The sequence below is a fragment of the Oryctolagus cuniculus genome, chromosome 5, assembly GCF_051225735.1.
Source record: "Oryctolagus cuniculus isolate XC-2025 breed Fujian yellow rabbit chromosome 5, ASM5122573v1, whole genome shotgun sequence".
Classification (NCBI taxonomy): domain Eukaryota; kingdom Metazoa; phylum Chordata; class Mammalia; order Lagomorpha; family Leporidae; genus Oryctolagus; species Oryctolagus cuniculus.
The window spans coordinates 8,452,638-8,476,838 of NC_142871.1; the positions used below are offsets into that span (position 1 = coordinate 8,452,638).

The 24,201-nt window shown below is 55.5% G+C and overlaps 1 long non-coding RNA gene across 1 annotated transcript; it reads right to left on the minus strand.

Annotated features, from left to right (window-relative positions):
* Positions 1 to 356: 356 nt before the first annotated feature.
* LOC149126397 (uncharacterized) lies at positions 357 to 3,153 on the minus strand. The gene is made up of 2 exons (XR_016233575.1): positions 1,441 to 3,153; positions 357 to 392 (listed from the first exon to the last, which is right to left on the minus strand). It is a non-coding gene; the product is annotated as an uncharacterized LOC149126397 (long non-coding RNA).
* Between the last annotated feature and the right edge of the window lie 21,048 nt (positions 3,154 to 24,201).

Consider the following 24,201-nt stretch of genomic DNA (forward strand, 5'->3'; position numbering starts at 1 on the left):
GAAGGGGGCAGGGCAGGATGCAAAGGCTGGGCTGCCCATGAAACATTGTCAGGATGACTGAGATGCAGATGCATATGCTGCACACATTAGGCCTTTATGTCACACACACATAAGCTCATAACTGACTTTCTGCCTAATATTTTTTCCTTAAGAGGTAATACCCAAAATTCTTCTTTGGGATTATGGATGGAGTTCCGTCTTCTGTAACTTCTTCGAAGCTGGCATGTGGGCGTCGAGGGGGATTTGGGTATTTCCTCTTGCTACCTGTCTTATGGTGTGCAACAGTGGCCTTGGAAAGACTGTACTGCTTGGTCCAGAGGGCTGTTCAGGTAGTCCAGTGGAATGGGCTGGAAGCCTTGTCTGACGACCATTTGGAGTTAACAGCTTTTAGTCTGTTAGAGACAAAACAAATAAGGGCATTAAAAACACACGGTGTAAGGAGAAGCATCTATAGTTTCAGTACAGGAGTGGAGGGGACCACTTCCCCCTGGACTATTGGATAGACTTTTAAGGCCTGGCAGGGTGTGTGAGGCCCAGACCTATCCATGGGGTGCTGTTAAGAAAATTGTAAGAGATGCAAATCTCCTTTAAGGGAGGCACCCTGTTGACTCGCATTACATGGCTGGACTAGGAGAGTTAAATAGGAGGCTGATAGAAATAGGCAACTTATGTTTTACTGACCCTAAGCCATCCCCAGTAGCAGTGGCTGGAATTGGAAGCTGGGCAGAGGCTGGGCAGAGCCAAAGGCTTTTTAGCTCGGGGCCACAGGGTCTGTAGTTCTGAACCAGGAGTCCTTCGACACCCAGGGCAGTTCCGTGTCCAGTGGCTGTGCTCTTGGCAGGGCTGACAGAAGGCATTTGCTGTCACGACAGCTGCTTGCCCAACGCCCTGGCTCCTTATATCAGCAACAGGTGCACAGGTTTGGGGTGCACTGGCTTTGCTGGGTCTCCTTGACGGCAGATCACCGTGTAAAGCAGCCATTGATTGGCCTGTTGCCCATCCCTACATTGCTCCTGCTGCTAGCTTGCTCCTCATTCCCCTGGTCTCTAATAAAGTGGACCCTGGAGGCAGCCTCTATGATGCAAGTCAAGGGGGTGCCCAACCCAACCCTGATTTTTGGAGATTTTTTTAATATCAGGGTGAGCTAGAAAAATTATGGTCATGGGCAAATTCTGACACTTAAGACCGTGCCCATGAGGAGAACTATGACCCTTTAGGTAAGATCAACTGTGGTGACCTGTTTGTATACTCTGAGGTCGTCAGTTTAACTTTTTATCTATTTTTTTAGTTTGGTTTAAAAGGGGAGTTCTGCCCATTTAACGCGTACACTGAAAAATTGATCTAGTAGTTTAACCCCACCCCTTTTTTTCTTTTGTTATGTTGTTTGGGGCCCTATACTGTGGCCAGGCATTATTGCAGAAAAGGTCAGTCATCCCTTACATAAGGTCTGGGGATCAAACCGTACGTCACAGTGGAGAGTCCTGCAGAATAGTAGTAACTTCCCTTCTGGAAGAGAAAAGAGGAGAAGTGAGGCAGCAAGTTGGGTCTCTAGCCTGACTGCCTGACTTTCTGGGCTTTTAGATTTAACTGGCAGTTTAACCAGTGTTTACTGCATAGCCTGACTTAGAGGAGAAATTGTGGCAGAGGTCTCTGCCATCCTTTGGCTTCCGGGTATTTACCGTGTAGCCTGTAGACACGAGAGCTTTCTTGGGTTTCTGGAACCCAGTTTTCTAGCATCTGCCACATAACCATAACTTAACAGAGACAGTAGAGTACACAATGGATTAACATGAATTTTATGTCTCTTGTTGTCGAATAAACCAGAAATAATAAAAAAAAAACCTGTATATAAGAGTTTACATAATTTAGGATTATTTAACAGAGTCAAAAAGAGCTTACAAGACCTAACTCTAGAAATGGCAGAGTAACCGATTAAGCAGACACTGTTAAAATAGACGTTACAGTTTTTGCAAAAACAGATTTTAAGATTTATGATTTAGACCATTTTTAGACAACGCGGCCCCAAGAACTTTTTTTTTTTATTTGAAGTGCAGAGAGAGAGAGAGAGAGAGAATCTTCCATCTGCTGGCTCACTCCCCAAATGCCTGCAATGACCAAGGCTGGGCCAGGCTGAAGCCAGGAGCCAGGGGCTCCATCCTGGTCTCCCAGGTGGGTGGCAGGGACCCAAGTGTTGGCCATTTTCTGCTGCCGTCTCAGGTGCGTTGGCAGCGAGCTGGATTGGAAGTGGAGCAGTGTGGACTTAAACCAGCGCTCATGGGAAACAGGCTGGCAGGCTGCGGCTGCTCCCAACACCGGCCCCCTGGGAACTGTTTTTAATCTCACTTGCGTGTCTCACTTCTCAGCCAGACAGAATGCCCCAGAAGGGCATGGACGTTGGCTTCTTCTGGTTTCAAGTGGCAGGAATTCCAGGCCACGGAACTGCAGTGAGCGCGCGGGTGGAAAAGCAGGGTCCCTGGTGAAGCTGTGCCGTCCGCTCGGGTCCACGCCTCGGTTTCAGTTTCTCTTTTTACAGGTGGTTTCCGGTCTCCGTGGTTGGTGGTGGGGTGGGCAGAGGCAGTGAGCAGGCCGTGGCACACGCCTCATCTCAGCTGTTGCTTGCTTAATGGACTTGGCTGGCCTTGGTCCCCGGCTCCTGGGAGGAAGTCTATCACGGTGGGCTGCTTGGACCACACCTGAGTTCAGCCGGAAGCGGTGACTCATGGTCAGGGTAATCTCAGGATGGAGGCCGGCCAGCCAGGAACTCACTGGAGAGCGGGGGCTGTGAGCCGGGTGATGTCACCCGACCTCCTAGGAGGAGAGGGGAGGCCGGGGGCATCGACACAGGCGATGACTCAGTTCATCAAAGCTGCGTGATGACACCCCAACCAGAACGCTGGCAGGCACACAGCGAGGCGCTTGGGAGCGATGCCTGCTGGGAACCCACCTGGACATGAGTCCGGGAGTCTGCTCTGTATCCTCTGACTAGCCTAAGGCTGTATCAGTGTTTTCCTGAGTCTTGTGCATTGTCCTGGTGAATGAGCAAACCCGAGGGGCTCACACAGGACTCCTGAATTTGTAGCTGTTGGTCAGAGGTGCGGGTGGCCAGGGTGCCCCTGGGTTGGCGGTTGGTGTCCGAAGTGAGGGCTTCAAGACGAGGTCTGTGTCCCTCACCTGTGGAACTGGACCTGACACAGAGCAGTCAGACTTGCACTGAACCAGCCAGATGAAGGCAGAGCTAGGACCAGAAAGTTCCGGAACCAGCCAGATGAAGGCAGAGCTAGGACCAGAAAGTCCCATGCTAAGATTCAGATGGATCGGGTGAGGCTGCTGCCTTGGAGCCTGGAGGAGTGGGCACGGGAGGAGTGGTTCTGCCAAGCAGGGGGTGATGTCATGGAGAAAGCGGGGAACAGGTGACAGAAGTGGCTGTCATCCATGGTCCCGATCCCATATAATTGTGGCTGCTTTCAGCACGTCACAGAGACCGTTAGAGCTTATCCATGTCCATTTTCCCCCTTGCAGTCAGGTCAGTCCACGTGACTAGCTCTGGCCAGTACTCTGTGAGCAGAATGGACATGAGTCAGTTTCCAGTGCTGGTTCGAGTCCTGGCTGCTCCACTTCTGATCCAGCTCCCTGCTAATGCGCCTGGGAAAGCAGCAGAAGATGACTCAAATGCTTGGGCCCCTGCACCCACTGCACCCACGTGGGAGACCTGGAAGAAGCTCCTGCTGGCTCCTGGCTTCGGTCTGGCCCAGCTCCTGCCGTTGCAGCCTTTGGAGAGTGAAACAGCAAATGGAAGATTTCTCTCTGCCTCTCCCTCTCTGTAACCCTGCCTTTCAAAGGAATAAATACATCTTTAAAAACTTTTTAAAAAAGGGCCTGCTCATCTCTAAGAAATTCTAGGGTTCTTCCTATTTCCTTTAAAAATAATTAAAAAAGAGAGCCAAAGGGAGATTAGACACCCAGGAAAGACATGTGACTGTGGAGCGGTGTGTCCTCAGCCCAGGTACCGGAGCTCCCACCGCCCCGGAGGCTGGAGTCTGAGACCAGTGTCCCTGGAGCCCAGGGCAGACTCTGTCCTCACCTCCACTCTGATGGCCCAGGGAGACTCCGTCCTCACCTCCACTCTGATGGCCCAGGGAGACTCCATCCTCACCTCCACTCTGATGGCCCAGGGAGACTCCGTCCTCACCTCCACTCTGATGGCCCAGGGAGACTCCGTCCTCACCTCCACTCTGATGGCCCAGGGAGACTCCGTCCTCACCTCCACTCTGATGGCCCAGGGAGACTCCGTCCTCACCTCCACTCTGATGGCCCAGGGAGACTCCGTCCTTACCTCCACTCTGATGGCCCAGGGAGACTCCGTCCTCACCTCCACTCTGATGGCCCAGGGAGACTCCGTCCTTACCTCCACTCTGATGGCCCAGGGGAGACTCTATCTAAAAGGGGAGATTTCTATCTAAATGGCCACAGTGGCCAGAGCCAGGCTGATCCTAAGCCAGGAGCCAGCAGATTCTTCCAGGTCTCCCATGTGGGTGGCAGGGGCCCAGGACTGGACTCCAGGACCATGAGTTAAGTCAGCTTTGTTTTATAAACTTCCCAGTCCCAGGGATCCTGTTGTAGGAACAGACAGTGGACCAAGGTAGGCAGTCTCTCCAAAACAGATTCAGAAGAGATTTCAACAAGAGTGGTCTGTGGGTGTGTAATGTGCTCTCTAAGAGAGTGAGCTGTGTTCCTGTTAACACGGGAGCTGACCGGCTGTCACTCTACAGTGACACAATTTAGAACTACACTTCAGGGGTGCCACCATTTAGCGCCGCCTGGACGCTGTTTGAGTGTTCCAGAAAGTGCTGTCTCGTTTCTGATCCTGCTCAGGACGCCATCGGCGTGTCCGCCCTCCGATCCCATTCTTAGCCATGACGGTTTGCTTGGTTCCTGTGAGGAGGATGAGGTGCCTTGCCCTTGGGATTAACCTTAGGGGCCACCCAGATAAATGCAGAGAGATGACAAACGTGGCCTGCTTACTGACACACTAAACCCAAATCAGGAATCAGCTCGAAACATCCTTCTAAGCATCTCAAAGTCTGAAGTCCTCTGGCTCGGTTAAAGAGAGCGCAGTAGGCATTTTTCAAATGCTGATGGCTGAAGTTATGACGTAGTGTATTTGCTCCAGGGCCGTGGAAGCCCCTTCCAGCTACTTCGCCTCCCAGGGCCCCCTGGGTTCCTCAGTAGCTGGTCTCTACGCTTCCTCCAGCTCTGGAAGTCTCCAAGGCTCCGAGAGAGGCCTGCTTCTAGCAGACCACCCAGGGGAAAAGCCAGCTCTCTAGAACATACCTCATCCTTGACCCGAGAGTGCACGGAGCAGGCCGTTCCAACATCATCCCGAGAGGCGGCCCACGAAGCAAAACAACCGAAACAGAAACTTGGAGCCGGTGCTGATTTATTTCTGAGATGGGTTTTTTCCACTTTTTTTCCTGGCACGTTTGCCGTCAAATGCAGTCAGCTGAAACAGTGCGTGCCGACAGCATGCGCTCCAGCCCTGTCTGTGTGGGGAAGAGGGCTGTGCAGTCCTGGGCGCCTCCCCAGGGTCCCTCGTCTTCCTCACTCTCGCCATGGGCTCTTCGGAGGGAGTGACGGCGAGCTGGAGCGGTGGGCCCTACGGAGGGGTCTCACTGCCAGAGGGAGGCTTCTTCCCGGGGGTCACGGCCCCTCGACACCCCGCTGTGGCGTCGGCAGATGGGCATGCGTGCGCAGAGAACGCCCCGGGGAACGGTGATGGTAGGACGGCCCGGATGAGGGAGGTGTTGGATGGGTTCCCGAGGGTGAGAACATACAGACGTTTGCTTTCTACCGGAGCGATATTCCAGAGCTCGAGGAGCCACAGCGCCTTCTAAGCCAGCGCCCTTGCGTTCAGGCCCGATGACCTCATGCAAGGGCCACAGCTGGCTTTGTCATCGGAAGGAGCTCGCCAGCCTCCACGCTCCCTTTGTTTTATGGGTTGGAAGTGCAGAGGCAAGAGGCAGGCTTCCGCCTGAAGAATGTGGGAAGCTTGGGGGGATGTAAAATCGCCGCTTCTTACATTTTCCGTGTGAGGTCTGACGTCCTACGCCGGTGACCTCCCCGCTCTGAGGGTGCCGGGAGGAGATGGGTCCGACCGGGCTGGGAGAGCTGTGGGGAACAGGCGACAGCTCCGTGGGTGCGGGGGGTCACTGCTTCCTGCTTCAGGTGTTCCCAAGACGAGATGTTCTTGGCAACGCGAAGCCCAGTGTCAGGATGCCGTAAAAATAAGGCATCCTGCAAAGACCCAAGTGCCTCTTCGCGTGAGTGAGAACAGACGCTTAGCAGATGCCAACTCCAAGATGACACAGATGTTGGCACGGTCTCAGAAGGGTTTTATTGGAGAAAAACTGAATGATGGAAGTGAGATAATTGCGACCAATGGTTTTTAAGAGGAGGTGTTGTCAGCCTTAGAATTTTCTAGACTCAGGGTAACATTGAAGGGTAAGGAAGGAAGCAAAGAAACGTATTAGGACGGAGCTAAGACCCCTCTGTTGAGAGACCGACCACAGCCTGGTGGTGCACCGGTCAGTCCCCGAAGCGTCACTGAGGTAGGGAGACCCAGAGAGTCCGGATTCAAGGTCTTGGGGAGCTCAGGGAGGCTGCAGACCAGGTATCGCGCACGAGCCAGCGTGCTCCGAAACAGCGGTGGTGAGCTGGGAGCGCTCAGAGGAGGGAGTCCCGATCTGACCGCTCACATTAAGTCGGAGGTGAAGTCAGAGACCTGTGTATTTCACAGCGCAGGTGCGACCAAGGTCATCCTCAGCACCACGCGCACCCTGCCCGCGGAGACCGCTCTCCAAGTCCAGTGCCAACCGGAAAGCCAGACCATGGGTGGTGGAGCTTCCCTTCCAAGTACTGCTGGGGACCGTGCCTTTGGTTTGTGGCATCTGGGCTGACTCCGGGTGCTGAGTGCCACAAGTGCTTTGCAGTGCACAAGTGGGTGTGACAGGGGAGTGACAGGCTGACCAGCAGCCCCGTGCTGCTCCGTGTGACCTCACTGCTCTCGTGTGATGGTGGAAGTCTGGGGTCCCTGCAGGGTGGAGCACCAGCCCATCCTCCTCTCCTCCTAGGGTGTGTGTGGACATTCAGCCCCCACCTGCTGGCGGTGGGGTTCACAGTGTCAGCATCATCAGGAGGGTTTTTGTTGCGCCTTTTTTCCTGGTCCTTTTGCTGTAGGTGGGGGTTGTAAGTTCCTGTAGTTCTCCATCTGGGATATGTGAGAAGCAGAAAGGAAACGCAGGGGACTCCCCTCGGCCCTGGGGCCCCTGGCCAGCCCTCCTTCCCTCCAGCCGGCTCCCCTGCGGGGGTTTGCTGGGTGACACCAGAGGTTCTGAGTGTGCAAGAGGAGGCCAGCAGGGGATGGAGCCCCCCATCTTGGCTGCAACAGAAGTGGGACGGGCCGGTTACCCGCTGAACGGACTGGCACGCAGCAGGACGCGTGGGCCAGGTCTTGGCTCCCGGCCAGCCGCAAGCGGGGTTCACTCTGCCACTTTCACCTGAGCTGCGGCCGCCCCTGAGGGAGCTCGGGGTCTGCTTTCGGCTCCAGTTGCCATCCAGCCCCGTTCTAACGCCTGAAAGCGGGGTCAGGGAGGCTGCCCCGCCTGAGCTCTTATTCATCCGCTCGGAGTGGCGGCAAACGGACCAGTGTCCTTGGTAGCAGCTCATGCGTCAGCACCTCCAAGGCCCCCCCCCCCCCCCCCCCAGCGCTCACTTTTAGAGACAAACGATGCCCTCGTCTCCCCAGGGCTCGGAATGTCCCCCAAGGTGACTTGGTGCTTAGTGTGCAGCTTGTTCCTTCTTCAAGTGGCCTCCGAGTCAGTGTCCTGCCCCCACTCCATACTTTCCCAGCCGATCTGCCCGCATGCTGGGTCTTGGTCAAGGTGGCAGGTGCTTATTTACCCTCCCTCTGGAGTGAGTGCCTTTTCCAGATGTGGTTTGATCTCAGATACGCAGAGACTGTTCTCCACGGACACAGCAGGGAGTGGGCCAACCGTGCTGCAGAGCCAGGTGGGACTGGGCTCACCCTTCCACGTCCCTAATCTAGTCAATATCCACTAACCACACAAGATGTCACTGTTGGAACATTTAGGGGAATGTGTGACTTCAGTTGCTTCCCTAAGGTTTAGAGTCGTCTTGGACAGAGCTTACATTTAAAGTCTAGGACTTACCGCAATTAACTTAAATCTGACGCTGGCCTGTGAGTACATCAGCTGAAGAATTTTGGGGGCTGGGAATCTGAAGGGCATATGCGTTCTGCACTTGAAATAAGTATGTGTGATCTGGATTTCTGGGGCCAGTGCTGTGATGCAGCTGGTTAAGTTGCTCCCTGTGATGCCGGCATCCCACATGGGCGCCAGTTGGAGTCCCGGCTGCTCCACTTCCTATCCAACTTCCTGCTAATTTGCCTTGGAGAGAAGCAGAAGATGGCCCAAGTGCTTGGCCCCTAGAACCACATGGGAGATCTGCATGGAGTTTTTTTTCTTTTCTTTCTTTCTTTTTTTTTTTTTTTTTAATTTGACAGAGTTAGACAGTGAGAGAAAGGTCTTCCTTCTGTTGGTTCACCCCCCAAATGGCTACTATGGCTGGCACTGCGCTGATCTGAAGCCAGGATTCAGGGGCTTCTCCTGGTCTCCCATGCGGGTGCAGGGCCCAAGCACTTGGGCCATCCTCCACTGCCTTCCCGGGCCACAGCAGAGAGCTGGACTGGAAGAGGAGCAACCGGGACAGAATCCGGCGCCCATATGGGTTGCTGGCGCCACAGGAGGAGGATTAACCAATTGAGCCATGGTGCTGGCCCCCCCCCCTTTTTTTCATATTTGTTTATTTGTTTGAAAGTCAGTTACAGAGAGGCAGGGGGAGAGAGAGAGAGAGAGAGAGAGAGAGAGAGAGGTCTTCCATCCATTAATTCACTCCCCAGAAGACCAAAATGGCCAGAGCTGTGCCAATCGGAAGCCAGGAGCCAGGAGCTTCTTCCGGGTCTCCCATGTGGGTGCAGGGGCTGACTTGGGCCATTTTCTACTGTGTTCCCAGGCCATAGCAGAGGGCTGGATTGGAAGTGGAGCAGCCGGGATTAGAATCAGAATCCGTATGGGATGCTGGCACTGCAGGCCAGGCCTTAACCCACTGTGCCACAGTGCCAGCCCCTAGAGGGCATTTTGATTATGTTTATCAGAATTTGAAAGATTTATTTATTTATTTGAAAGAGTGTTATTGAGTAAGGGAGATAGGCATAGAGACCTTCCATCCGCTGGTTCACTTCCCAGATGGTCACAGCAGCCAGGGCTGGGCCAGGCTGAAGCCAGGAGCCAGGAAATCCATCTGGTGATCCAGACGGCTGGTAGGGCCCCAGTGAACCACTGTCCGCTGCTTTTCCAGGCCTGTTAGCGGGAAGCTGGATCAGGATTGAACGGCCACTCCGACGTGTGACGTGGGCTTCACGGGCAGTGGCTGAACCCACGGCACCACAGCACTGGGCCTCTGCTTTTTGTTTTATTTATTTTTCTAAAGCGCTTACATCCTGGCAATTTTACTTCTAGGAGTGCGTTCACGGGAAATCATCAAGGCTGAACAAGGAGGATCACCGAGACGTTACCTACGGTAGCCAGAAATAAGGAAGGGTGAAAATATCTAACAGTCGGGGTTCTGGGGCAGAGAGCCATGCACAGAGGCAGGTTCCCAAGCAGCCATTCAAGAGACACTGGGCATTGTTCAATGCTGAGGACACACTGGGAATCTGTTGCTAAGGACAAAAGCGTTTATAAAATTCTAGAGGACAGACTGTAGGACGCCGCCTTTCCCAGGCGCTGCTCAGTGCTTCCCGTTCCTCACACCCCCCTCAGGCACCCTGACACCTGCTGAGGGCCCGGGGCCCCGTGGCTCCCATCCGGCACCTTCATGGCCACCGCGCGGCAGCCAGTGAAACTCAGACCGCTGAAGCGGAGGCGAAGCCCAACGGAGCCGCTTTGCTTTCCTGCCCTCTGATGAGGGAGAGCCGCTCATTTCTCTCCACTGCCTAGGGCACTCGGCCCTGGGGGTGAGGAGACTCAGTCCTGGGCAGCTGATGATTAAGAGTCGAATGTCATGGGCCGTTCATGTCCACTGCGGCGAGCACAGAGGGAGGACCAGGTTAGAGGCCAGAAGCAGCTTCATTTGGAGAAACAGGGAAGACATTGCTCTGTGACAAAAGAAGGGAGAGAGGGGCCGGCCCTGTGGCTCCGCAGGTAAGGCCACCACCTGCAGTGCCAGCCTTCCATATGGGCGCCAGTTCGAGTCCCGGTTGCTCCACTTCCTGTCCAGCTCTCTGCTATGGCCTGGGAAAGCAGTAGAAGATGGTCCAAGTCCTTGGGCCCCTGCACCCATGTGGGAGACCTGGAAGAAGCTCCTGGCTCCTGGCTTTGGATCAGTGTAGCTCCAGCTGTTGTGGCCACCTCGGGAGTGAACCAGCCGATGGAAGATCTCACTCTCTGTCTCTCAGTAACTCTGCCTTTCAAATAAACAAATAAATCTTTAGCAAAAAAAAAAAAAAAAAAAGAAGAAGGGAGAGACCTTTGGGTTCCTGCTGGTGTCACGGGAAGGTGGCAAGGCCTGGCCTCGTGCGACAGGACAGGGGTTCTGAGCCTTGGTGGTGTGAAAGCCCAGAGGGGCTGGACGGAGCTGGGGCAGGGGTCTTCCAGGTAACCTGGGTGGGACGGAGGTGCCCCCTCCTGGTTTTCCCTTGGAACTGCCGGCTGTGGCGTTCAGGGCTCCGGCTGACACCCCTTTGAGAGGAGACCCCAGCCCAGGCTGCTGCTTCAGCCCGGTCTGTAAACTCTATTTCCTATACTAGTTCTGATTTCACACAATCACTTAAAATAAGCTTCTTTAGCCAAGTTGTCCCTTAAATACAAGTAGCTCGTATTTCACAGGGCTGAGCCCGGTAGCACCGGCAGCACCGTTTGATGAGAGGGAAACACGGCGGAGACCCCACTTCCACGCAGGTGACGTCGGTCTTGCTCCAGGCCGTCCTCCCGTCTACACAGCTGTTCACTCCGACTCGGTGCATCTCATTAGCTGCAGACGTTCAATTTCTTTTCAACAAAGACGAGGCCACTTAACATGCTAACACTCACAGGAATGGAGTGCTGCGCACGCCCACGATGCAGGAGAGGGTGCAGGAACTGGCAGGCCGGGCCGGGCCTCGTCCCTGGGAGGGCCGGCTGTGGCCAGCCCTGCGGGGCACAGACTGGCAGCTCCTCGGCAAACTCCCAAACCTCTCCCGTGCCCTGTAGCTTCCTCTGGGGTGTCCTGGAGTCTGGTCCTGAGTCTGCCTGCTCAGCAGGTCAAGTAACTGTTAACAACCACGGCCCATCCCCGGACGCAGGCTGCAGCCTGGGAGAAGCAGCCGACGGTTTTCCTGAAGTCCTTTTTCCGGAAGCACTAGGGTTCACATTTTTTTAATCTTAAATAAACCCCACTGTTTCTCCACTAAAAATGAGATTTCACTGGTTTTGTTTACGTACTCTTTACCAGAAAAAAAGTACTTTAAGTGTTTTTTTTAACCAAAAAAGATATACTCTGTTTCGAGATTGCTGGGAGTTTTATATTTTTATTATTTAAAAAACATTTATTTTAACTTTTTAAAGATTTATTTATTTATTTGAAAGGCTGACTTAGAGAGAGAGGGACAGGAAGAGAGAGAGAAAGAAATCTTCCATCCTCTGGTTCTCTCCCCAAATGACTGCGATGGCCAGGGCTGGGTGAGGCTGAGGCCCTGCTGCCTCCCAGGGTCTGCGTTCGCAGGAGGCTGGAGCTGGGAGCCAGAGCAGACAGTTCCACACGGATGTGGCTGGGCCTCTTCCCTGGCATCTCAACCCTCAGGCCAAACGTGCGCCCCTACCACTGGATTTAATGTCTCAGAGATCAGGCTGCATAGCACACAACCTTCTCACCAACCACTAGAGAGTCCTTCACATGCTCCAGTTCCCTCGCTTCTCACCGGTGCTGGCGTCCTTGTGTGTTTCCATTCTCTCTAGCTTTTGATAAATTCCTGGTGACATCACTATTAGTTCTTCCGGGATCTCACCCTTCTTCTCCTTTTGTATACCAGTGTTCTCCTAGACTCGTTGACACAGCTCCCCTCCCTCTGCTCTCGTTTCCTCCCGCGTCTCCTTCCTTCCATGCGGGCCCACGTCCCCTTTTCCTGAAGTCGGTCCTGAGGAATTTCCTTCCCTCCCACTGGCAAGCTCAGTCTGTGTTCTCACAAGATCTGTGTTTTCCTGCTCCTGAAGCTCCTTTGTGAGACACTCGGTCTTTCCTTCCTCTCGGTTTACAGGAGAGTGTTGGGGGCACCTGTGACTAGGGCTGACCTCCTGGGGACACACCTGGCACTCTGTGTGGGACATGGTGGCTTGGAACACGACGGGGACAGGAGCCAGCGACGGCTCTCACCCGACTGCCCAGAGCAGGAAGCGCACCCTGGCTGCAAGCGCAGGGCCCTGGAAACCCTCAGACGTGACTTTGGGTCCCGTTCACGGGGGGGAAGGGTGCTGGGTGGGGCCGTGATCGCCTCCCGCTGCAGGGCCAGGCAGTGATGCAGCCCAGGTGGGGGCGGGAAAGCTACCCTGCATTTCCCCTTGGTCTGACAAATTAGTCCTTATTTTTATTTTTCAAGAAGATTTTTAAATTTATTTGAAAGGCAGCATTACAGAGAGACAAAGAGGGAGAGAAAGAGAGAGTCAGAGAAAGAGAGAGTTGATCTTCCGTCTGCTGGCTCACTGCCCAGATGGCTGCAAGGACCCTGGAACTTCATCCATGTGGGTTTCAGGGGCCCAAGCACTTGGGCCGTCTTCTGATGCTTCCAGGTGCATCAGCAGGGAGCTGGATCGGAAGTGGAGCAGCTGGGACTTGAACCTGTGCCCATATGGGATGCCAGCACTGCAGGCTGGCCACTGGTTCACTCCCCAGGTGGCCGCAACAGCCGGAGCTGAGCTGATCCGAAGCCAGGAGCCAGGAGCTTCTTCCAGGTCTCCCACGCGGGTACCAGGGCCCTAGGGTTTGGACCATCTTCTACTGCTTTCCCAGGCCACAGCAGAGAGCTGGATGGGAAGAGGAGCAGCCAGAACATAAAGTGGTGCCCATATGGGATGCAGGTGGAGGTTAGCCTACCACGCCATAGCGCTGGCCCCTGGGATGGTCTTATCTACGACGTGCCAGGGGTCATCACGGCTCTTCCTCTTGCCTCTGGGCCATCGTCTCCCCCTCAGTGATGTGTCTCAGGCTCATTTCTCTCGTGGGCTCCACCCCCACACACCAGGACATCTGCCTGGCCTCATACTCAGCATGAACCCGGCACGTAGCGGGGCTTCATGGGCCATCCTGAAAATGGGTGGCATCATTCTGCCCCCTTTCTTGGGGGTCCAGCTCGGTCACCCGGCTGCAGCTCAGAGCGCAGGTGGCTGGCTGTGTCCCCAGGAGGTGACCAGCCAGCTGGTCTCCACGGCAGCCACCTACAAGGCATGGCATAGCAGAAGTGTCCCCCGAGAGTCTACACTCAGGATGGCAAGAAGCGTGGAGGTGGTCTTTCATGGTCATCTCAGGTGCAGGTGCTTGGGGGCCCTGCAGAGAGGAGCCGAAAAGCAAGGACAGAGAGGCAGGGCGGCGGGCCCCGTGTGATCCTTACCCACGAGGTCGTCCAGCAGGAGATCGGGGAGGACCCTCTCCAGGGCGTCCAGTGCAGCGGGGACAGGCTTGGTGACACCGTGGGCCTGTCTTCAGTTGTCACTGTCCTCCTTCTCCCATGTCGGTAGCGAGTTTGAAGACGTTTTATGTGTTTTGATTTCTGGTTGTGTTCAGCGATGGCTACAGCATTCCAGTTCTGTTTTTTCTCACTGTCTGCCTCCGTAACTTTTCCTGTTTCTCTTTTCTCTTGTCTCTGCCCACCAAGTGGGCCCTGTGAAGGCCGGGAGGCTCAGCACAGACACAGCCTGGGTGCCTGTCACGGCGCTCCCCGTCCTGGAGCCATGAGTCTCTGAGTGACCACGAGGAAGGAGCAAGGCATTGAGCCCAGCAGAGCGATCAACCGGCTCGAGAGTGAGAAGGAAACTTCTCGAGCGTCTGTGAACGTCCCCTTACCTGCCAAGCAGACGCACAGTGCGTCATTCTCACCGCCCGGCTCACTTAGGAAGGTGTTTAGCGAGGTTTCTGAGCGACTCGTCACGGAGCTTGCTACAAACACAAAAGCATCATCTCAACACATCTACATTTACTCTAATGACTTCTCCCCTTCCTTTTCTTTTCTTTTTTAAAGAGATTTATTTATTTATTTAAAAGTCAGAGTTACAGAGAAAGAGGAGGAGAGGCACAGAGAGAGGGGGAGAGAGAGAGAGAAAGAGAGAGATATCTTCCATCCACTGGTTCACTCCTCAATTGGCTGCGACTGCTGGAGCTGCACCGATCTGAAGCCAAGAGCCAGGAGCTTCTTCCTGGTCTCCCACACGGGTGCAGGGACCCAAGCACTTGGGCCATCTTCTACTGCTTTCCCAGGCCACAGCAGAGAGCTGGACAGGAAGTGGAGCAGCCGGGACTCAAACTGGCACCCATATGTGTTGCCTGTGCCGCAGGTGGAGGATTAACCAACGCCACAGCGCCGGCTCCCAAAGTCTTGCTTTTTACAACAAGGCTCAGAGAGAAAGAGGAACTTGTCCTAGTCCCCGTGGTTCACTGGTAACGAACTCAGATTAAAGTTAAAACTTGAACCCAGATGCATGTGGAGGCGGAGCTGAAGCCCCTGCAGACCCCACGCGTGATCTGAGTGGCTGAGTCCCTGGATCGCGTAGCCACGTCTTCGGGGAGGGCTTTAGCGGGGGAAGCGGCTCCAGAGCACAGGTGCACAGGTGCAGTCCCAGAGACTGAGCGGCCAGTCGTCGAAGGGCTTGGACCCTACATTTTGAAGATTAAACTTTCAATCCTGTTTAAAACTTCCTACTCTTAAATAGTAATTAATTAATTAAAAATATGCTCTTATTGGGGCTGGTGCTGTGGTGTAGCAGGTAAAGCTGCCACCTGCAGTGCTGGCATCCCATATGGGCGCCAGTTCGAGTCCTGGCTGCTCCACTTCCAATCCTGCTGCCTGCTAATGCACCTGGGAAAGCAGTGCTTGGGCCCCTGCACCGTGTGGGAGACCCAGATGAAGCTCCTGGCTCCTGGCTTTGGATCAGCCCAACTCGGGCCACTGTGGCCATCTGGGGAGTGAACCAGTGGATGGAAGACCTTTCTCTCTGTCTCTCCTTCTCTCTCTGTGCCTCTGCCTCTCTATAACTCTGCCTTTCAAGTGAATAAATAAATCTTAAAAAAAAACCCTCTTAAAATGATACTCTTATTACAGTTCTTTCATTTTAAAAAAGATTTATTTATTATTTAAAAGATTGTTATTTATTTGTTATAAGATTTATATTATTTATTATTATAAAGATTTATTTATTAAGTTTGAGTTAGAGAGAGAGAGGGGGGAGATCTTCCAACTTATGGTTCACACTCCAAATGGCCACAAAGTCAGGGGGCTGGTCCAGGCCGAAGCCAGGGGTCTGGAACTCCATCCCGGTCTCCCCTGTGGGCAGCAGGGACCGAGTACTTGGCCATCTTCCGCTGCTTTCCTAGGCACTAACAGGGAGCTGGCTGGGCAGTGGAGCAGCCAGGACTTGAACTGGAGCCCACATGGGATGCCGGAGTCGCAGGCGGGGGCTTTAACATGCTGTGCCACAGAGCACAAACCTCGTGCTGGACTTGGCGCAAGGCACTGGCGTCCAGATGTGACTGACACTACTCTTGTCTTAAGGAGCTGGCCGTTGAGAAGAGAAGCAAGCGCAAGGATGTTTGCAGTGTAGCAGTGAATGCCCGTGGTCGACACACCTACGGGGCTGCGAACGCCAGACGCGGCCTGGGAGCCCAGGAAGGTGTCTCAAAGCAGAGACCGCGTGAGCAGACTTGCAGCACGCGCAGGCCTGTGTGACGGGAACAGGGGCCAGCGTGGCACTTAGTAGCCTCGAGCGTTTGAGTCCAGGCTTGGCGTTGAGAAGTGACTGTGGCTGAAAGGGCATGTGAGAGAGACGGCCACACTCAAGGGCTCAGCCTTCCTGCTCTGCCCCTGCAGCCCAGCCAGCCCCCTTCACAGGGGGACCCTGTGTTACCAGGATCCCTGCCGCACGTGAACGTGGAACTCCCTTGGCTGCACGTGAACTCCACGCTTCCTACTCCCTGCCTCTTCCCCCATGCAGGGGCTGCTCCTCCACCCTTCCTCCTCATGCCCTGCCACGCAGCCTGGACCCCTTTGACAGTGGTTTACGTGATGCGTTGGCTAACAGGTCTCTTTTTGCCCGAGTACAGAAAATAGCTTGTTGTTAACACATAAATACATCACTTAAACGGCATCATTCTTGGGAACCCTAAAGTTTTAAATTTAATTTTATGCTTTTGAAGGAAAAGTGACAGAGAGAGAGAGAGGAGAATCTTCAAAGCACTGGTTCACTCCCCAAATGGTCACGATGACCAGGGGTGGCCCAAGCCAAAGCCAGGAGCCTAGAACGCCATCTGGGTCTCCCACGTGGGTGGCAGGGGCATGTACTTGGGCCATCCTCTGCTGCTTTCCCAGGCACATTAGCAGGGAGCTGGATCAGAAATGGAACAGCCGGAACTCGAACTGGTGCCATACGGGATGCCGGCCCCAGGAGACAGTATTCAGTCAATCCCGGTGTGTATGTCTGAAGTGGGCTCTGTGGCGTTTCTGCCTTGGGGGGACCCTAGTGTGGGGGATCCAGGGCGAACGTGTCAGATGTTGTATTTTATAGAAACATCGTTTATAAGCTGATGTTTACATTTTCTTCAGAACTATGCAATTTGGTCTCGTGCCTGCTTAGCTGATTATGAATTAAGAAGTGGAGACTTACATGTTACTGCCCAACTGACAAAATAATGCATTGCCCCAAAGATTCTTTGCTTGTACAGCCTATAGATGGGACTTCTCCTATTTTATTTTTATAGCTTTGGAATAAGGGCCAAATTGAATTCGGCGTGCCACTGCCAAAGCCCTAAAACAGAGCCTGCGGTCGGTCCAGCGAAGCTTGAGTGGTTTTCCCGAGATGTCACTTGTTTGCTAATGGTGCATGCTGATTGCAATGCGAAGACAGCTTTGGAAGAACGGTCCCCAGTCAGTGATCCACGTGTCACGGAGAGATTTGGGGACTGTCACAGTCCCATCAGGGTCTCATGGCAGCCCCGGAGTTGTGATTCATACAGAACCCGCCCCTTCCTGCTGCCCTTTATCTACAGGATGATTTGAAATGGGGTCAGTGAGAGGGAATCCCATGGGGCAAGACTCGCTAAGGGAGGTGGAGGGAGGAGTTGGCGGCCGGTCAGCCTCTGGCAGGACAACCCAGCTGTGCAGGGAGGAGGCGTGGGTCCCACCGGACACTCAGCGTCTGGTCAGCAGTGCAGGACGTGCTTCCTGGGGCAGGTAACAGGGCTGTCCCCTGCTTGGTCTAGGCCAGGCTGTAATCCCCGTGCTTGTCAGCTAAGGTGTCCACACCCGCACTCTCAAACTCAGTTTTCCAAAACCAAATGACTCGGCATATTTCTTTTCTTTGGGTCCACCTGGACCAGGAGGTTTGCCTTCTAGACTTTCATCTGCCGTCCTATCAAACATGCACACGCACGATATGAGGCTGCATAGCTCGGTGAAGGGGAGAAGTGAAAAACGAGGCTGTGGATGAGGGGAGAGGGCAAGATGGGGCAAAGTGCAGGAGACACCCGCCGCGCGCACGGAGCCCGCGTCACCTGCTGCTGCACCATCGCTCCCAGCACAGCCGGACTCAGCACTCACGCAGCTGCTGAAACTCTGATGTCACAGTGCTAATGGTTATTGGATTGGGGGTGGAGCCTCGATCAAACTGTGGTGACCACGAGGTGGGGCCGGTGGGAGGTCTTGGGTGACCGGGGGCGTGCCCTAGGAGAGAGGGTCTTCACAGAGGGTTGCGTGTTTGAGTTCAAGTTCTGCCTGCTGTTCTCTGTTTCCTGGTTCGCCACGGGGTCATGCCGCTGCACCTGCTGTGACCAGCCCCCAGCAGACGCCGGACGAAGGGGCTGCCCCGTCCTGAACTCTCACCTCCAGAGTGGAGGGGCTCCTTCCGGGTATTCTCGTTAAGCTGACCACCACAGCTTGATGCGCTGACCGCGGCTGGGTGACACAGAGATCCGGGCCGGGGCGCCGTCTTTCCCGGCGCTGAGGGAGACTTTGCTGACTTTGGGGAGGAGCCGTGTAAACAGTGGACGCATGTGGTTCCCAGGCAGAGGATCAGAGAGAGCACGAACGGCCATGCAGCATGGGGGAGGGGAGCACTTCCTGGGCTGATTCTCCTCCTCGGAGCAGATGCTGGCTTCAGCCGAAATGCGTGCTGGGGCCGTCTGGGATCCACTCAGCCGTGTCAGCACTCGAGATTGTCACCCTTGGGGACGCAATCGGCCCCCATGCAGACACCCTGCGAGGGCGGGGGTATTTGGGTGTGTCCTGCTTCACCGAGTGCGGATGGCTGCTAACCCGCTGAGTGTCTGCTTCTCAGAGGTTAATGTAAACGGAGACAATAGAGGAGCTGATTGCAAATTTGTCGGCTCAGAATAAACCACTTTGTCGGCCCACCAATGTGGCGCTGGTTCGACAGAGCAGAGGGAAACGTATGCCTGCTTTGTGCACTGATGCTGAACAAGGTTTTAGCTTCCAACCCTAGGCTGAGCATGGCTTCCGGGCATCTTCCCGGATGGAAGGAGATATACGGTCGGGAGCAGTGAGCGTGCAGGGACGTGACCTCTCCCCGGCAGCGCTGCACACGCCCGGGCAGCCTTTGTCTCCCTTTGCTCTGCTGTCCCCTCCCCTGTGTCCCAGAGACCCGGAAAGCCCCGAGGGCCTCCATGTGGACAAGAGCTGCAAGAGGGGCGTGCGCTGTCCCCAGCAGAGGCCGCCCTTGGTGTGAACCCGGGGGTGGTGGGACAGGTACGGCAGTGACAGAGGAGTGCCGCAGAGCTGTTCACCTGGGTGCAGTGAGACAGCTTCCATCTCAGCATGTGGCTGCAGACGGGAGAGAGGAACAGACCACTGCTGTGAATACGAGAGGGGGCCGGCGCTGTGGCACAGCGGGTTAACGCCCTGGCCTGAAGCACCGGCATCCCATGGGGCACCGGTTCGAGACCCGGCTCTACTTCCCATCCAGCTCTCTGCTGTAGCCTGGGAAAGCAGTAGAAGATGGCCCAAGGCCTTGGACCCTGCACTTACATGGGAGACCTGGAAGAAGCTCCTGGCTCCTGGCTTCCGATCGGCGCAGCTCCAGTTGTTTGTGACCAACTGGGGAGTGACCCAGTAGATGGAAGACCTCTCTCTCTCTCTCTCTCTCTGCCTCTCCTCTCTCTGTGTAGCTCTGACTTTCAAATAAATAAATACATCTTAAAAAAAAATAAAAGGAATACGAGAGGCAGACAGACAGAGGGACGGAGAGAGGGGAAGGGAGAGAACATCTCATCCACTGGTTCACTCTCCAAATGCCTGCAACGGCCAGCACTGGGCCAGGCCCAAGCTGGGGCTGTGCGCTCCATCCAGGCCTCCCACAGGGGCGGCAGGGGCCCAGTTACGTGAGCCATCCCTGCTGCCCATGAGGGAAGCTGGGGTCAGGAGCGGACGCTGGGGTCAAACCCAGGCACGCCATTGCGGGGTGTGGGTCCCAGCCAGTGTCTCAGCCACGAGGCCGAGGCCCGCTCCCAGACCTCGGGCTCAGAGGACGCTGTGCAGGCCACAGATGGGGCTGCTCTGCACGGATCTGAACTCCACCCTGCAGCACCGCGCTCAGACGCCTGTGCGTAACTCACAAAACACAGCGCGGCCCGGCGAGTGGTAAGGACTTTGAGGATAGAATTTCTGTTTCAGAAATTGTGACCCTGTGCCGTCGGGTCACCGGTTGAGGATTCTGGGAAGAAAACCCACACAGCGAGCTCAGGGTGGGCTGTGCCCCTGTCACCAGCGCCAGGTGAGGTGGCCTCGTGGTAGCTCATGTACCTGAGGTGACCGATGGGGCCGGAGGGGAGAGGGGCAGAAATGCGAGCTCTGGGCCGTGATTCAGCGCAAGCTTGCATTTTCCCAAGGTGAGGCGTTGGAAACAGAAACATGGGAGGGAACGTTCTGGAAGGGGAGCCGGGCTTCGAGTGCTCAGTGGTTGTCAGAAGGATGAGCTTTGCTGGTGGGAGGCACGGGACGCGTGGGCTGCGGGCAGTGCAGGTAGACTCCGCCCTGGGCTAAGTCAGCAGCGTCACGAGGCCGGGACATGATTTCTCTTTGCAGGTCCCTGTTTCCTCGGGTACCAGAGGGGGTCTTGCATGCCCGGTTTTCCATGTTGGGGCCAGGGGTGAAGCGTGACAGCCCGTGCGGGTGGCTCCCCGCGTGACGGGGACAGCGCTGAGCGATCTCCTCCCTGTGGCCCGGTGCACAGCGCTCAGTGCTCAGCAGCACTCGGGGCTCCCAGGGGGAGGTGAAGATGGCTCGCAAGGCTGCACCGCTGTGGAAGGTTCCGGAGGCAGCTCTGCAGGACTGCCCGGGCAGGGATGGGCTGCACACTCAGAGCGGGACAGAGAAATCCAGTCCTGACCCAGCGCGGTGGCCGTGAGCTGTCATCCTCAGGCGTCCTCTCTCTCGTGTGAGTGTTTTATTTATTTATTTAAAAAGACTTATTTATTGATTTGAAAGGCAGAGTTACAGAATGAGAGAGAGAGAGAGAGAGAGAGAGAGAGAGAGATCTTCCATCTGTTGGTTCACTCCCCAAATGGCTGCAATGACCGGAGCTGTGCTGATCCGAAGCCAGGAGCAAGGAGCTTATTCCAGGTCTCCCGTGCCAGTACTGGGACCCAAGGCCTTGGGCCATCTTCTACTGCTTTCCCAGGCCACAGCAGAGAGCTGGATTGGAAGTGGAGCAGCCGGGACTCAAACCGGTGCCCATATGGGATGCCTGCACTGCAGGTGGGGGCTTTACCCGCTGCGCCACAGCGCCGGCCCTGTGAATGTTTTATTTTTTCCCCTGCCAGGACCCAGGAACGAAAGAGCCATGAAGAAGGAAGTGTTGCCTTGGAAGTCACCGAGGGGCGCTGGGGCCCAGTGTCCCCGCCTCAGGGACCCCTCTCTGGGGACGTCAGTGGCCCCTGCGCTGCAGAGATGTGGCCTGGGAGTCACAGCCTGGGGAGCTTGACGCTGGCGGAGTTTTGCCTGCGGCGAGTCTGTGAGATCGGCACCCCCTGAAGCCGGGGTCCAGCAGCCTGGAGCGGACTCCGAGGCCGCGGGGGACCGTGGTGCCCTCCTGGGTGGGCTGCGGACGTCGCGAGCACGTGGCTGCATCGTGACTCCTGCGAATCCGAGTCCGTTTGGGTCTGAGCTGTGAAGAACGTGGCAGTCACAGCGCTGGCTCCGGGTGGAGCTTTTTGTTGGAACACAGCTGTGAGGGAGGCAGCCAGGTGGCTGGCGGACAGGGGCAGGGCTGTCCCTTCCCCCTGGTTGGCCGCCAGCCCCTTCTCGGCCCCATGCAGGTGAGACAGTTTGGGTCTTGGACTTGTGCCTCCAAGGCTGCCGCCTGGAGACGGAGATGACATACATCTGGGGCCTTCCAGCGACCACTGGAGACTCCTTGTGCGGGGGCTCCAAGTCCCCTGCAGGAACCCACCGTGAAGCAGCGTCCTGGAGGATGCACCCATGCTGCCTGCTGCCCGTGGGATGGTCGGAGGCACGTGCCCTCCTGGGGCAGGACGGGCTTCTCCGGGGACATGCCACGTTCCGTCCACTGCTAGCTTCCTGCACGTCCGTGATGTCCTTTAACCTGCTCTCCCTCATCTTTTCAGACGTCCCTTTTGCTGAGTTTTGCTTGTTCTGCTTTCGGGTGCCTTGCACTAAACGGATTAATCCAGGAGCTGTCTCTGCCTTACTTGGCGACTTGCCACCTGATTGGAGGGTAAAAGGACCCGCCCCTCGGGGAGAAAATGGCAATCCCCAAAGCTGTGCTTGGCGGCAGGTGCTGGGAAGCTGGGCGACCCTGCTGGTCCAGCGTGACAGCTGGGGAGAGCCACGTGCTTGGGTTTGTGTCGAGCCTCACGGCCACAGGGACGGGAAGGCCGGGTGTCTCTCCTTCTCCCTAGTGCAGAAATGTGGGCGTGGCAGCCTTCTTGGGGTCTGGATTCGGTTTCATGGCTCTGACGGAGTGGTGGGAGAGTCAGTCACCAGGAATGGAACAGTAATCACGGTGCTCGGTTATTCTGCTGTGGGCTGTCCAGACTGCTTCCTTCTCTATAACTTCTTTTTATTTAAAATTTTTTTATTTCCATTTTTATTTGAAAGGGGAGAGAGAGAAAATCTCCTATCCAAATAAATGCCTGTTACAGTCAGGCCTGGGCCAGGCTGAGCCCTGGACTTGGGACTTAATCTGGGTCTCCGACGTGGACTTGAGCCATCACCTGCTGCCTCCCAGGGTGTGCATTAGCAGGAGGCTGGAACGGGACGCGGAGCCAGGACTTGAACACAGATACTCCGATACAGGATGCCGGCGTGCCAAGGGGTGGCTTAATCCTCGAACCATAGGCACACTCCTTCCTTTACGGTTTCTTTATTTTTTGCTGTGTGTTCTGGACATGGCACTTATCTGATGGAGGAGAGAGGAAGAGAGGGGACCCTAATCAGCTGATCCTGTCGGATGCTGGCAGGGAGGAGAAGTGTCAGGCACTGGCAGCTCTGTTCATGGAATGGAATTTGAGGTCCACAGTGGACCACTGGCCAGGCCACTACAGATGTCCCCAGAGAGAGCCCTTTGCTTAATCAGCCGGGCACAGATGAGGGCAGAGGGATGGGACCCAGTGTGGGGCTCCAGGGGCAGTGAGACAAGCCCCGGAGATGAGTGCAGGCGTGGGGACTCCAGCAACCAGAACACCAGTCCTCGGCACCTGCTGGGCAGGAAGAGAGCCAAGGAAAGTGGGCCCCAAGTACCACCTGGGCCCCCCGTTAGCCCTGCCAGTGGCTCCAGCAGGTGCACATGGCTTCACTTTATTTTTCACGGGAGCAAATCCAGTGTGATGGGGAAAGCCTCATTCTAGAGGAGAACCAGCTCCGGCCTTGACCTTGGGAAGTATTTCTGTGACTTTGGGGCCCTCGCTTGATTCCTTTGTCTCAATTTTCACCACCTGCAAAATGAGGAGGTTAAACTGGATGGACATGGGGGTTTCTTTCAGCTCTGAATCAGGATAGCAGTGAAAACTGATGGCAATAAAATCCACGGCACGTCCACCGACAAGAGACACTCCTACAGGGCCCCAGCCTTGTCCCCCCAGGTCCACACGGATGCTCTGGTATGAACGCAGGAGGGGGCACCCCCCAGCTTGGAGAACTAGGAGGGCTGCGGATCCCTCTGGCTGAGAGCTGTGAGCGCACCCTCCACGCAACCAACCGAGGCAGGGAGCATGCTGACTTCTGGAGCTGAGCTGGGGCGTCCAGCCCAGAGGTTTCTGGGTCCTCAGTGTTTTAAAAATATCTAGAGGCTGGCGTTGTGGTGTAGCCGGTAAAGCTAATGCCCGAGATCCCATATGGGCACTGGTTCCTGTCCCAGCTGCTCCACTTCCGATTCAGCTCCCTGCTAACCTACTTTTTTTTTTTTTTTTTTTTTTTGACAGGCAGAGTGGACAGTGAGAGAGAGAGAGAGAGAGAGAGAGAGAGAGAAAGGTCTTCCTTTGCCGCTGGTTCACCCTCCAATGGCTGCTGCGGCTGGCGCACTGTGCTGATCCGATGGCAGGAGCCAGGTGCTTCTCCTGGTATCCCATGGGGTGCAGGGCCCAAGCACTTGGGCCATCCTCCACTGCACTCCCTGGCCACAGCAGAGGGCTGGCCTGGAAGAGGGGCAACCGGGACAGAATCCGGCGCCCCAACTGGGACTAGAACCCGGTGTGCCGGCGCCGCAGGTGGAGGATTAGCCTAGTGAGCCGCGGCGCCGGTGCTAATCTACTTTTGAACAGCAGTGGGAGTTGGTCCAAGTGCTTGGGCCCTTGCATCCACATCGGAGACCTAGAAGAAGCTCTGGACTCCTGGCTCCTGCCTGGCTCAGTGTTGGCCAT